Below are 13,764 nucleotides of genomic sequence, written 5' to 3' on the forward strand. Positions count from 1 at the left end.
TTTGCATTTTTTTCCCTGAATCCTACCAGATTATCAGTGCTGCTTTTTCTGTATCCGCTTAGTATTTATGATACTGAAGTATGTGGTTGCATGCAGGCACACTAGTATAACTTTAAGCACTAAAATAAAAACCATTCCAAACTTCCAGTTTGCAAAGTTGCATCATGCATAAAGAATCATCCCCCAACCCCTGAGAGTAGCTCATCTGAAATCTTCAATGTTATTTTTTGTTGGGAAAACATTTCTTTAATGGTCGGTGTAAGTATAAACAGGTCCTTGTCTTTGAGTGACAGCTCTGTAATGTGAAGTCATTTTGTTTTATTTCTGTCTTCTGAGAGAAATAACTGTGCAAAATTCTGATGGAAAATGAGTTCTTATACTGATTCACAGTTCTTTTAGTACGTTCACTGAAATATGGTATTGTTAAATGCTTCTATTTAAATCAAGCAGTTAAAGAAATCTGAAGTCTGTGTTTTACATAATGCATTATGCTAGCTAGCTATTGCAAGAACTGTTAACTGTCTTTTATTGGCATGCTCATTCCTAGGATTCCAGTCCTTTTTGGAGTAGGTGTGTGAAAAAGTGTCTTTTACAGCCCTTGCAGATAACCAAACCTGAATTAATGCCTTGTGCAAGTCAGAGCAAATTTGGGGATTCTGTTTGGCAGGCAAATGCTCCTCACAGTTGAATCGTTAAGGAATTATGCGTGGGTTTTTTTGGCCTTCCAGGCCTTTTTCCTGACTAATTTTGCACCAAGTATGAGGGGCTGGAATAAGCACCCCAAGGTCAAAATCTTAATCACAAATCTCGCATTTTCTTGCTTCCATAGTTACATTTTCAAGAATGAATATTCCTACAGAGAGTGAGTATGTGTGCGGGCTCTCAACATGCCGATGCTGTTACAGGTTTGTGATTCCATTAATTAGCCTGTATGCAAGTGGTAACGCAGAACCAAAATAATCCGTCTTTCGGTGCAGCGGGTAGGTGTGAGACACCTGTTTGCCTCTCTGTGGCTCTTTACTTCCTGCCATCAGTTTCTACCCTGTTACCCAGAATGAAAGATTGGTGTGGTTTTTTTTTTCTTTTAAAAGCAAACTTATTTCTAAATCTAACCACAAAAATGGTGTATCTTGGAAGACACTGGTGTTGGCATCTGCTGGGCTGAGCCAGTTAATCCTGCCCTGATTTGGAACAGATGGTGGTAGGCTCACTTCAGTCAGCAAAGCAGAATGGCTTTTGTGCTGGGGTCTGTTTGCAGTTGCCTGCTCTGCTGTAGGTATTCCTGCATCAGCCCGCTGGTTGCTTTCATTCCTCCCTCTTTCTGGGTTGTATTTGCACTTCTACCAGCTGTTTTTTGTGGGTAGACTCAAAATCTGAAGCATTTTATCCACCTTCATGTTAGGTGATATCCATGTTACCCAGTTACTTGGCCTCCTTTGTATGGAAAAAAAGTCTTTTCAGAATCCAAACTCGGGAAGAAATTATTATTTTTGTTCTCCTTACTGTAAAGAAAGAAGATTAATAACAGGATTAGATTGCTTAGAAGGACATATAAGCAGATGTGGAAAACCATTTAACTAAACAAGAATTTTCTGGGAAGATTTATAACCTTTATAACCTTGTCTAGGTTGTTCCAAGGGATGGCTCTCTGATCACAGCAGGTTAAGCCCTTTGGGGAGCACAGACCTATGGTAAACCTGATTTCTGCATTATTGTGCAGGTGTAATTAATTAGGACTTGGGCAGTGGCTCCACTTTTTGTAACAGAGGAGGGAATGTTGGTTTGAGTCTTTCAGCAGTGTTGGCATTTGAGATGCATGAGTGAAAGCATTTGTTATTTTGGTTTAGAGTGGTGGCTCTAACTACAGCAAAGGTACTGCTTTTTCAAAGTCAATAGTTGGGGATTTTTGGCCTGTGTTGCACTGTAGAAAGACTAGACCAGAGTCCCCTGGACAGTGGAGTGGGTGAGTCAGTATGTGTCCTTACCTTCACATCAAATGAGTGTCACATACTGACACAAATACCAGATTTTACTAAGGCAAGATGGGCCTGTGAACATCCCAGAGGCTCTTCCAGTTCATCTAGTGCTGACAGACTCAGGGCAGAAGGCAGATGAGAGAGGCAGCTGGAACACTTGCTTGATCAACACCCAGAATGGCTTTCAAAGCCAACCACTCTAAAGAATCACTTTGTATTTCCCATCAGGACTCCTGCTCTGATTACATATCACCCCAATAGGCAGATAAATGAGCTAAAAGAAACACTGTTTGAAAAGGGTAGAGGGGGGGGGGAAAGGGGAGAGGAGGAAAGCAGCTCAGTCGCTGTGCTGACTCAGGCAATGGGTTTCAGGCTGGCTGCGATAAATGAAAGCAGCTACCTGCGCCCGTGGCCCACGGTCGCCACTGAAGAGGCTTCTGGGAAGGCAACTCCAAAGACATTGCAAAGTAAAAGCATACGGACAATTAAAGGGAACTTCAAGGTGCCAGGTATTTTTTTAAACCTTGATGTGAAATAACAATTGATAGTAACTTGGAGTGGAGAAAGGAACTGAGATGTCATTGAGATGGTTAAAGCATTTCTCTTATCTGATCAAACCTGGCTACTCATATGTGCTCAGTAAAGACTTTTAAGATAAATTGCCATTAAAGTTTGTTTGGTTTTTTTTAAAATAGCATGACTTCAGGTACATCCTTCAAGCAATTACGGATTGATTTTTACTGAGACTGTATTTTGAATTTGAAGGTTGCTTAGGGGGAGTATGTGTGAGACTTGTTACTGTGTCAGGGTAAAGATGCAGTTGTTACCTTGATGTGTTTTCTGTCTGAACAATTTTTGGTGAGTTATCTTTGGTAGGGGACAAAAAGCAGGTGAGTTTTGAGAACAAGAGAATGCTGCTCAAACTTTCTCATCCTTCCTTAGCTACAGAAAACCAGCTGCTTCTCATTTCAGAATCAAAACAAATAAGAGCATCTCTTTAGAGGGTGGGGCACAGGCTGTCTTTATGTCTTTTTATATCCTTAGGATTTATAGTGAAATGATGCAATTTGAAATTTTATTTGATAGCCACCATTCCAACACAACAGTGTTTGCAAAACACTCAGTTTTTAAAACATGAAGTATTAGTATCTAGGGGGAAATAGGACAGGGATGAATTAAATTTGCAGGAATCCTTGAGAGTTTGTCAGTACAAATACTAAAAATTGGAGCTCTTGTACTTGAGTTTCACACATTGGTTCAGATTATAAATGTGCATTTGGAGTGCTGAATTTAGTGCTTTCCCCAGAAGTGCGTAGAAAAGCTAGGAGAAGCTTACAGCCCTCTAACTGAAATGAAGGGACAAGACGGACTGTCGCTGTTTGCAGCTAAGGAAAACAGCACAGACGAGCCAGTTGCATTCCCACTGTATCTAACTCTGCTCTACCCGCTGTCTGCAGGCCTAAGTTTCAGCGGAGGAGCTGTAGCCCACAAAGGCAGAGCCCTGCACCGCCTGGATGCCGCTTGTTTCCCCTTTCTACTCTGAACCTTTACCCACTCTTGTACAATGGCACCTTGTTATCCAATCTCCAGCAAATACTTTGGCAGGAAAGAGGCTTTTCCACTCTGTCACATCTGCTCTAGTATCTCAGAGCAGATAGTGACTTGTTTGTGCCAGTTTCCAATGAGTACTTACATAAAGCAAACAGTTTTTAAAATCTCTAAGCTTTCCCATTTGGCATTTGAATTTAACTTTATTCACCTTTCCTTCTGTATGTTGTATTGGTTGTTAAGGATGGAAGAGGAAGAAAGTTCACCATCTCAGGGAAAAAGATGCCAACAGTGCACCCCAGGTAAAGGCAACACAAGGACACAAATGAGAACAAGGGTGACTTTGGAGCCAAGTTCAGCAAGACCATGGCTGGCCGTGAGGTTCTACATGTACTGACTCCCGCTGCCTGCCACCCCTCCCGGCTGCCCACCGCCTTCTTCCGTAGAGACAATGATTTCAGTGAACTCTGTTATGAGAAGCAAAAATTTTTTTCTGATCACTCCAGTTGTTTGTCAGCTCCTAGCAGAGACCACCCCAAATGCAGCGCTGCCAGCAGCAGGATCTAACCCACTTTTCAGCTCCTGTTTTAGAGAAGAGATGGATTAGGTCATTTATCCTATCAGGGCTTCCTCAATCAGAGAAAGACAGGTTGGATTTCACTTGTTACGGAAGCCATGTTACTTGTTTGGCTCTCTGCCCTGCCCTTGGTTGTGTCTGTTGCCTGAAGAAGGGAGGTAAAGCTGAAATTCAGTTCTTTATGCTGCTACCCAGCGACCGTCTGAGGAATTGAGCTGTGCAGCACAGCAGGAGCCTGGTTTTTCTCTTAACACCTCCATGGCTACTCACAGCACAGCTCATTCCTCCCAGCTCTTCTGCACAGAGAGTGATGATGGGGCCCACGGCCAGGCAGGGGAGCGCATCCCACAGCGTTGCAGAAATAGAGTCCTGGGCCATGGGGGATGCCTTGGGGAGGCTGGGCAGGGCTGTTATGGACTGTTGGTGCCCTCAGGGCCCTGACAAACTTTTCAGCGGTGTGTGAAGGTTGCTGGTTTTCTGCCATATAAAAAGAAAGTATTCTGGTTTTGACAAAGAGGCAGCAGTGACAAAGGGAGAGGGATAACTGCAGCAGGACAGTGGTACGCTTAGTGTTGGCTTGTTAGGTAATGACTAACTACCAAACTGCCCTAACAGATTGATGGGGTGGGGGGCAGCAGGGATGCTGTCTCCTGCACTCATTTGGCAAAGGCTGGCTCACAAGGCTGGAAAGGCCAGGCTGAGGACAGCAAGGTGCGAGACGAACAGGGCATGGCTCCGTGGAGCTGCTGTCAGCGGGACCTGGGGATCTGCAGCCTCCCTACAGCAGCACCGCCTGCAGACCCTACCAGCCCCTTCAGCTGGAGTTACTCAGTGGATGTTTATCCTGTCTCACCTGCCCCAATGGCATTTCTAAATCTCTTTGCTGAGCGCCGTATGCTGATAGTGTCCTGGCTACGTCCCACCTGGAGGACCAGGGCAGAAATCTGCTGTGAACTTCCCCTGCTCCAGAGATGCTGACAGTTCGAGATCTGGCAGCTGCTCTCAGGTCCATGAGCTCTGCGAGGGCTCTGGATGGGGCAGCGCAGGAAAACCAATGGCCCACGTTAACCTGGTTCCACACGAAACACAACCAAAGGGACGACTGCCATTCACTTAGCTGTTTTCACTGCCTGATTGGTACCGTTTCGGTCAAATACACCCCATGAGGAGCTGCCAGTGATCCACTCTCACCTATGAATGAAACCAAAAGCTCTGGGAAAGAACTGGGGGACACAATCAGGCTCATAAAACACCTCATCCACCAAGTGATTCAAACCCAGTCATTTCCTTCTGTTGACAACTCATTTCTTTCTTCCTTTTTTCTCTCTCCTTGTTAATCCTTGGAGGACTACTAATTTTGACTGGAGATCCTCGCACGTAAACTGGAGTTTAAACCAAAGGCAGACAGAAAGGCACTGAAGGACTCTGTGTGCATCTGTAATAAATATGATAGTGGCAGAGCATGCCGGAGAGAATGAAGATTTGAGAGGGTTGCACGCTGCACCAGCCATGAAATGTGATATTTAGTAATTTAGGGAATTACACAGCGACAGAAGTGTATGATCAGTGACTTCAGTCAAAGCCAGCAGGTGTCTGGGCTCTCATGTCCCTGTTTGGTGCCTTCCAGTTTGCTCTTGAGATGTTCATTCAAACAAGCAGCCGGATTCCTACACCTGCTGGGAACAGCAAACATCTTACCTTTGTCTGCTACGGATTTGGCCGTGACCCCAGGGTATTGGTCAGGAAGCACAAGGAACAAACACGAGGTGGCAAAGGTGAGCAGGAGCCCATCACACAGGACAGCTGCTTGCTGAGATGAAAAACTATGGCTCAGATCGTGCCCCCAGGTACACTTCAAAGCCGCTACTTTTCTTTTCTTTACCCTTCTTGGACATTACAACATGATGCTGCAGCCCCTGGGGTTGCAGCAGTGCATGGGTTCCCTGCAGGGAGAAGAGAAGTGACCATGACCTTCCTCAGGCACCGTCATCCTCCCGTCTCCTTGCTGCAGTGCCAAAACACCCCTGCACTACTCCCAGCTTTGCGATCAGCAGCATCACCAGCAGTGAGTGCCATTTGCAGGACTTAAACAAGACAGAGACAAATGGATGCGAAGTCCCAGGGTGCCTGGACTATGGAGCAGTGGATGTTTCATCACGGTGCCAGAGAGACTGGGCACATATTTCCTCTGAGTTATTTCAATGTGTTAGCTGACCTTGAAGAGCAGGTACTACTGCCACATGTCTGATGCTGGGAAATAACCTTAAGCTGTTGGGTTTTTTTTGAATCACCAAATATAACAACAAAGAACTCCACTTTTACTGTCTTTGACTTGATTTTTTTCCTACCCCCAGTCCCTCCTGCTGTTTATAGCTATTCCTCATGACTCAGTTTTCCTTCCTCTCTGTTCTCCCCTAGCTACCTTTCCACTACTGGGGATTTTTCAGAAATGGTACGCTGCCAGAATTCACCTTTATTCTTAGAAACAGGAGTACAAGGACATTTGCTTGGAAGCAAAGTGACATCCGTGAAGAATGACATGGGCTTTGGACATCGAATAAAATAGAAGAGGGGCAAATTGGGGGGCAGAAGGCCAGAGTTTCTGCGGGGCATCTAATCAGTTTAAGGCATTCAGCATGTAAAAGAGGTTATTTTGGCAAAATGAGCCCTGGTGTGGAACATGTGACTGACCAGTAGGGCCTGCTGAGGAGCAAGTAGTTGAAAAATGTGGGCTTCTCCTGGGTGAAAAGATTGTGCCACCGTCATGGCTGATGGTGGTATTATCATCATAGAATCATAGAATGGTTTGGTTGGATGGGACCTTAAAGATCAACTCATTCCAACCCCCCCTGCCATGGGCAGGGACACCTTCCACCAGACCAGGTTGCTCAAAGCCCCATCCAACCTGGCCTTGAATGCTTCCAGGGATGGGGCATCCACAGCTTCTCTGGGCAACCTGCTCCAGTGCCTCACTACCCTCACCATGAAGAATTTCTTCCTTATATCTAATCTCAGTCTTCCCTCTTCCAGTTTAAAGTCATTGCCCCTTGTCCTATCACTCCATGCCCTTGTCAAAAGTCCCTCCCCAGCTTTCTGCCTTCCAACAGCCCTTGTGGGGGGGGCATAAACCATGGCTTTATGCTGTGTTTTATAGGCACAGACCGAAATAGAAACAGATTTCATGGGAAAACTTAGAGAGAGAAAAAAAAAATGGACATAGCTTGGTGATGACCACTGTGGTCAGCTGGGTTTCAGGAGGATGTTCTGTGGCATTTTGATGTCCGTTCTGCTGTGCAAAACCCACAGCTCCCCTTCTCTGTCCCGCAGCACCGGTGTGAGCAGAGCAGCAGCGGGCATTTGCAGCTGTACTCAGCCAACCTGGCAGCATGCCGTCTGCTCTCCTCTCCATCCCTGCACACCCCACTTGCATCACTGCTTCAGATATACCCCTGGCCAGTCCGTCAAATGATCACTGCATCAAATTTATCTCTCATGTCAGTAACTTGAGAGGTAGGAGTTTCAGATGGGGATTCCCCAGCCAGGACCGTTTGCATGGCAACTGGTTAGTGGCCGTGCCCCTGTGCTCATACCCCGTGGCTGCTGTGCTTGGCTGGTCTTCACGTGTCTGCACAGACCCTCTCTGCAGCACAGGAACACCAGGATTGATGTTTCATAGAGCTCTGGAGCTGGTCCATGCACAGATTTGGGATGTTCAAGTGCCCAGAAATCCTGGGCAAATGTACGAGATCCTTTCAGACTGCCAGAACAACATTTCCAGGTGGGAAAAGACGTGTCTGAGAAATGCAAATATGCGGAAGGCCTTTCCAAATGGGTTTCATAGCATATAACTAGTAATTCAGTGCTTTTCACAGAAAAGTAAGGACAGACAAGGCATATACTCTAACTCTTCCAAGTTTTTTCCCCTTGTATCATTTTTCTTCTGGGATTACAAGAGACGGAGGTTTAGATTAATTAGTTTTTCTCTTCTGGAGCAACAGCTTTGGGATTTCACTTTTAAAAAGAACTTCTGCCATGTGGAGAAAGGTCAGAATCCTTTTTGCTTTGGGGTTTTTTTTGTGGGTATGTTGTTTTTCCAGTTCCCAGGGCTATTGGAGACAGGCCTGTGCCACACCATGGTGGTTCCAGGTAGATGCTGTGCAGAGCAGAGCTACAACAGAAGAGGGCTTCCAGGAGAGATGGTCTCCATCTCTAGCTATTTTGCTCATCCAACTCTAACACTGCTCAAAGAGACAGCAGCATCCTTAGTGTTCATGGCAGCAGCTGTCTCAGATTTTCAGCCTACAGTTACAAACTGTGTAATTATCCTACAGCATTGCCTGGGATTATGTATGCTTAAAACTGTATTATGCAGCAGCAGTTTGTCTGGCGCGATCAGTATTGATGGCCTCCATCACTGGAAGTGTCAGGGCCAAAGGTAGAGCAGGCTTGCAGGCAGCTCATCTGCTCTCTGGCCACCCAGGAACCACTTGCTGGACTTTGCTTTTGGCTCTTATTTCCTTTAATCAGCTTTGTCAAACCTGTTTCTTCACCATGATGGAAGAACTGAACCAAACTGGGAAAGGGAGTCTAAGGAGACCTTGTAGATTTAAGCCCTGGTCCCATGCAGAGAGTTTGCTTGCTTTGGTGACCAAGGTGTTGAGTTCTTTGGAGAAGAGACCACTGGGCTGGCAGCCTGCAACCAGTGCTCTTGAATGATGATAACAGCAAACATTCAACATTTTAAAACACAAGATTAGCACCACTGATAGCCACGGTATTAGCGTTCCCACTGACTGCTTAACTTCTTCACCTGCACTCCTGGGTTATAAAAGAAACAAGTTCTGAGGCACGGAGTGACCCAGGCAGCCCAGGATGGAAAATTGAACACAACCAGACACTCGCTGCTGCAAGCCCAGGCCTGCTGCCGCCACAGTGGCTTGGTGCCCCCCAAGGAGTTGGTCCTGCTGTAAGATGGAAGTGGGATGGCCGAGTCACTGAGCAACTCTTAACAGCAAGCAAAGGGCTCCTGGCTGCTGGGTATCCTTGCTGCTGCACTGCGGAGATGCAGTTTCTCTTCAGGAGTTTTTGCTGAATGAAAGATTTGCATCAACCTTGGCTGGCCTCTCATTTTCTTTAAATGATGCAATAAATTAAAAAGTGATAAGGGGCCAAAGGGAACATTTGAAATTCCAGTGGCATTTCTAGGAACTGCCTGACATGCTCCAAGTTCCTTACAGCAACCCGCTGGCCAGCCTGCAGGAGGGAAGCGGCTGGCTACGGCAAGGCACGTACGTGGGATGGCTGTTCGTCCTTGGGAAACAAACCAAAAAAAGCCCTCAGTGCATCTCAGATTACGTTGTCAGCTCCCCAAACGTGAAGGTAGTGGTTAGGGCTTTCTGCTGAGGATTCGATACACTCTCTTTCTAACCCCTGCACTGGGAAAGGAAGCACCAGCAAGGAAGTACTCTCCTAAATATTACTATGTCCCCTAATGGGGCCTGAAGTACTGGACGAATCCATTTGGCTGAGAAGATTTCCATAGACCCTGCTCGGTGCAGCGCTCCGTAAGCAGCACACAGATGGAGTGAGCCAGTTTGCTGCAGGGATGTGGGAGCATCACCTAACGTTTGCTTATGACGGTGCTGTCTGAAGGGTGACCGAGGGCAAGGCACATTTCTGCAGGGCATAAAGGACGGCTTCTCCCTTAGCACGGAATGGGCACATCAGCATCTCTGCATAGCATGGGGCATTGATGAACCAGTCCCCCATGCCTGTAGTGTACAGGTCTGATGGAGGTGTTTCCAGCAGATGTTCTGGGATGGACAGCAATTCACAGTGTTGAATGTGATGCTGGAGATACATTTATGGTAAGAGAGAGCATGATGCAAATGTGTCTGAAATCACTTCCTGAATTTTACTGAGTGTGTGCAAGGAAATGGCTCTCCTGATGTCACCACACAATTTGGGGCAAAACATAGATCAAGCACCTGCTGTCCCCAGCTCACCACTGATCCTCTCAGTCCCCAGTGTGCAAGGTGACATCGCTCTCCTTTATTGCAGCTGCTCCTCTATTGACTCCATTCGCTGAAAGTCCAGCCACATCGAAGCATGGCTGGTCAGGTACCCCGGGTTGGAGGGACTCTAAATAACACATTGCAGCATTACGCAGAGCTTGTCCCTGGCTCAGTTCAGGATGGACACAGACAGCACAGACAACCTTTCCTGGCTGGACTCATTCTCTTGCAGGACTTGTGCTCTCGATCAGCACATGACTCCAACCCCACTTCTCCATAGCGTTGCCCTTGAGAGGAAGTGTGTGGGTTGTGGGGTCTGGTTTGTGCTTGCTGTACAATGAGCTTTTTATTTTTCTTAACTTCAATGACCTCACACCAATTTCGAGACTTCTCTTACCATTCCTTTCTCTCTGTTCCCGGAACTTGCTTTTCTCCTGGACAATTGCCATTTTGCTGCTGGAAAAGGGTGCTACAGTGGTAGAAAGAGCATGATTCATATTTGGGAATGCAGGGGGGAAAATTAGCAGCCACTAATGAGCGAGTGCAGCATGAGAATGTGCCATGAATTAACAGCCAGGGAAACAACCTAAAGGCACTGGCTGTACTCAATGACAGGAAATAAAAGAGTTAGGAGCATGTTAATTGTTAGCTAATCACATAATCTGTGTTGCAGTCATTGAGTTGTGTCTCTTTTGTACACCCAGGTTGCAGATGTTGACCAATTCAAGCCGGCAATGGCCCCTGCTTCCAAGCAGGTTACTTCATGGTGTCAGTAGTGCATGAAAGTTTCAGGATCTGCAGCCTTCTTCCAGCTGTGTTTTACTAGATTCGCTACTCTGTGAATTCACTGAATTTCAGCTCATGTCAATTTAAACAGGAACCCTCCATAGCCCCAAACTTACCTAGAGGTCGGCTAAGAAAAGATTCTGACACCACAGAGTGTGTTTCAATAAGAAGCTACAATATCACCTATTTCTGTAAAAGCATGTGCTTACAGGACACATTTAAAACGCCTACAAGTGATCTAAAAAATTACCAGTTACCCTTCAGACAGCATGGGTTTAAAGACACTCCCTTCAGGACTCCCAGGACTAAAAGTGAGGGCTGGGTAATACAATGCATATAGGCATTTCCCTTTGCTGTTGCTTCTAGAAGCAGTCCAGAGATTTAGCAGAATTTGCTCATTTGAAGAAAGGTAAAACTTTCACATTGGGAAAAATGTTACAGAATGAGGTTGATCTTGTTCTTTTAAGGGTAGATTTTTTTAAAAGGGCTGTTTGGTGACTCAGCTGCAGGTTACTGGGAAGTTACAGGTATTGTTTGGAGGACGAGGAGGGGCTGTGTCAACAGAAAGTAAAGTATTCACAGAATACAAGGTGGTGTAAAATGCTAAAACAGATTTATTAATCCTATGTGGGCAGACAACTTCACAGACCCTACCAGAATTTACTGTACCAATGTCATTTCTGTATTGTATCTCTGTAAGTTTTATGAATCAGCCAATATGTGACATTAATTATCTGCATTTATCGTTGTGCAAACTGACATAATGATCAATTATGGAGTAACATAGCAGTAACTATTTATGGAAGTACAGAAGTAACACCCCAGTTTTCTGAAATATTCAGAATTTATCCTGTGCATGCTTTATATACCTAAATCCTATTTTTGTCCAAAAGTAACATTCTTCCGTGGCCAAGAGGTGCAGTATGCATTGCTCAACAATTGCTTCAGCAGCAATGCCACGTGCAGGTTCCACGGCAGTTGCTCTTCTCCCACCACTACATAGAGTTCACAGCTTCTTTGCTAGTTCACCTCTTTTTGGAAATGTTTCTGTATGAAGTTCCAGGAAATTGCTTCACGGCTGTCTCACCTCCTTTGTTCACCCATAACTGGAAGCACGAAGTATTTGTTTCACAGTTTAGTGACATGTGACCGCTTTCAGGAAATGTTTGAAAAAATGTTGAAAGAATGCAGGATGTTTGGCCCTCAAAAAAAGAGAAGGGAGAATAGGAAGAAAAAACACCTTCCAGAATGAAGATTTCTCTGGAGACCGTGGAAATTCAGTATTCCCCATGCCCACTGAAAACAGGGCAAGAGAAAATAAGGTTCATTTTCTGAAAAAAATCATCTAGGATAAATATTAGAAAAAAACTTCCTAATCATACAGAGCGATGAGTCTTGGAACAACCCAGGAAGGTCTGGACTTTCCTTTTCTAAAGCTCAGAAGAAGAGTTTAGGCAAACCTTGGTCAGGGAAGGTCAAAGGTGACATCCTTGGTAGATACTCTTGAACTAGATGATCTGTGATTTTAAGATTCAGGCCTCAAGGACTGTCCTAGCAGACTGACACAGTTAGAGAGCTGGAAGAAGCCCTGTATCGTGATAGCTGGCCATGCCATCCCTCAGAGACTCCTTAGGCAGAAATGGATCTGTCGTGCTCAAAGCAGCAGTGTAGAGCAAAGGAGTCCCCTAGCAGCTCTGGAGAAGAGCTCCCAAGGAATGTCTTTTCTTCCATTTTCAGCCTCTGTAGTTCCAGAACTGGGGTTTCCCTCTGTCTTTATGCAGAATTCAGCACAAACAGACCTTTGAATACCACTGAAACAGAAATATGAAAAAGTGATCCTTTCCCACCTTGAGAAATAAGCATGTCCCAAACACTCTTATCTCAAAAACAGAGGAGACAGGTTGTGGAAACAGTCAGTCTGGAAATTAATCTTCTGAATAGGAGCTGAGTCTGAATAGATCGTATAAATATTTGTGTTTGTTCATTTTGAGTTGCTGATGCTGTTTTCATCTTTGGCAAAATAAAATTTTATAGCGATTTTTTTAAAAGTCCAGACTGGATTTTAAAGGAAGTATATGAAGCACATTTGCAAAATTTATTACTGCAGTAAGCAGCACCAATGCTGATTTTAGTGAGTGTAGTTTCTTAGTATAGTAGCTGACTTGGCCTAATTGAATTGGAAGCTGGACAAATGCCTTCTTGGGGCCAAACCCACCTTAATCAAAGCTTATATAAATCTCTTCCTAATATCAGTAATCCTACGCCTGCTAAACCCAATAGTTATTTTGGTTGTATCTGGCAAGACAGAATTATCTGTACTCAAAACCAGGGATTTGGTGTGTTGTCACATCATTGTACATTAATACAATCTATCTTACAGCAATATATATGTATGTAAATACACCTGCACACAAACATGTATATACAAATGTGTACATATCCATATAGAGAATAGGTACATATTCTGCATATGTGCCGTATCACACCATGTTTCTGTAAGCAACAGAGGTCACTGTAGTATAGGACAAAGCTCCCTTTCGGCATCCACTAAAGGCACCCCTGCAAACAGTTCCATATCAAGCACCAACACCTTTTGGTGTGATACATTCTGAAAATCAGTCATGTTTGTATGATAGCAATGGAAGCAAGACATATTCACAAATAAATACTTACAGGAAATGTCCTTGTTTGGGAAACAAATGAGCACTTGCTCTGGAAATGCTGCAGCACCAGTGACATCCCTGTGGTAGTACTTGCTAAAACTCTTTTGGTGAACTCTGTTTGCATTGGGCTGAGTGCACATGCCCTCCTATACATTATTTCTCTCTCTGGTTTTCCCAGCTGTCTTTACCAGTAACACTTT

The sequence above is a fragment of the Cariama cristata genome, unplaced genomic scaffold (genome assembly GCF_000690535.1).
Source record: "Cariama cristata isolate BGI_N322 unplaced genomic scaffold, ASM69053v1 scaffold36238, whole genome shotgun sequence".
Lineage (NCBI taxonomy): Eukaryota > Metazoa > Chordata > Aves > Cariamiformes > Cariamidae > Cariama > Cariama cristata.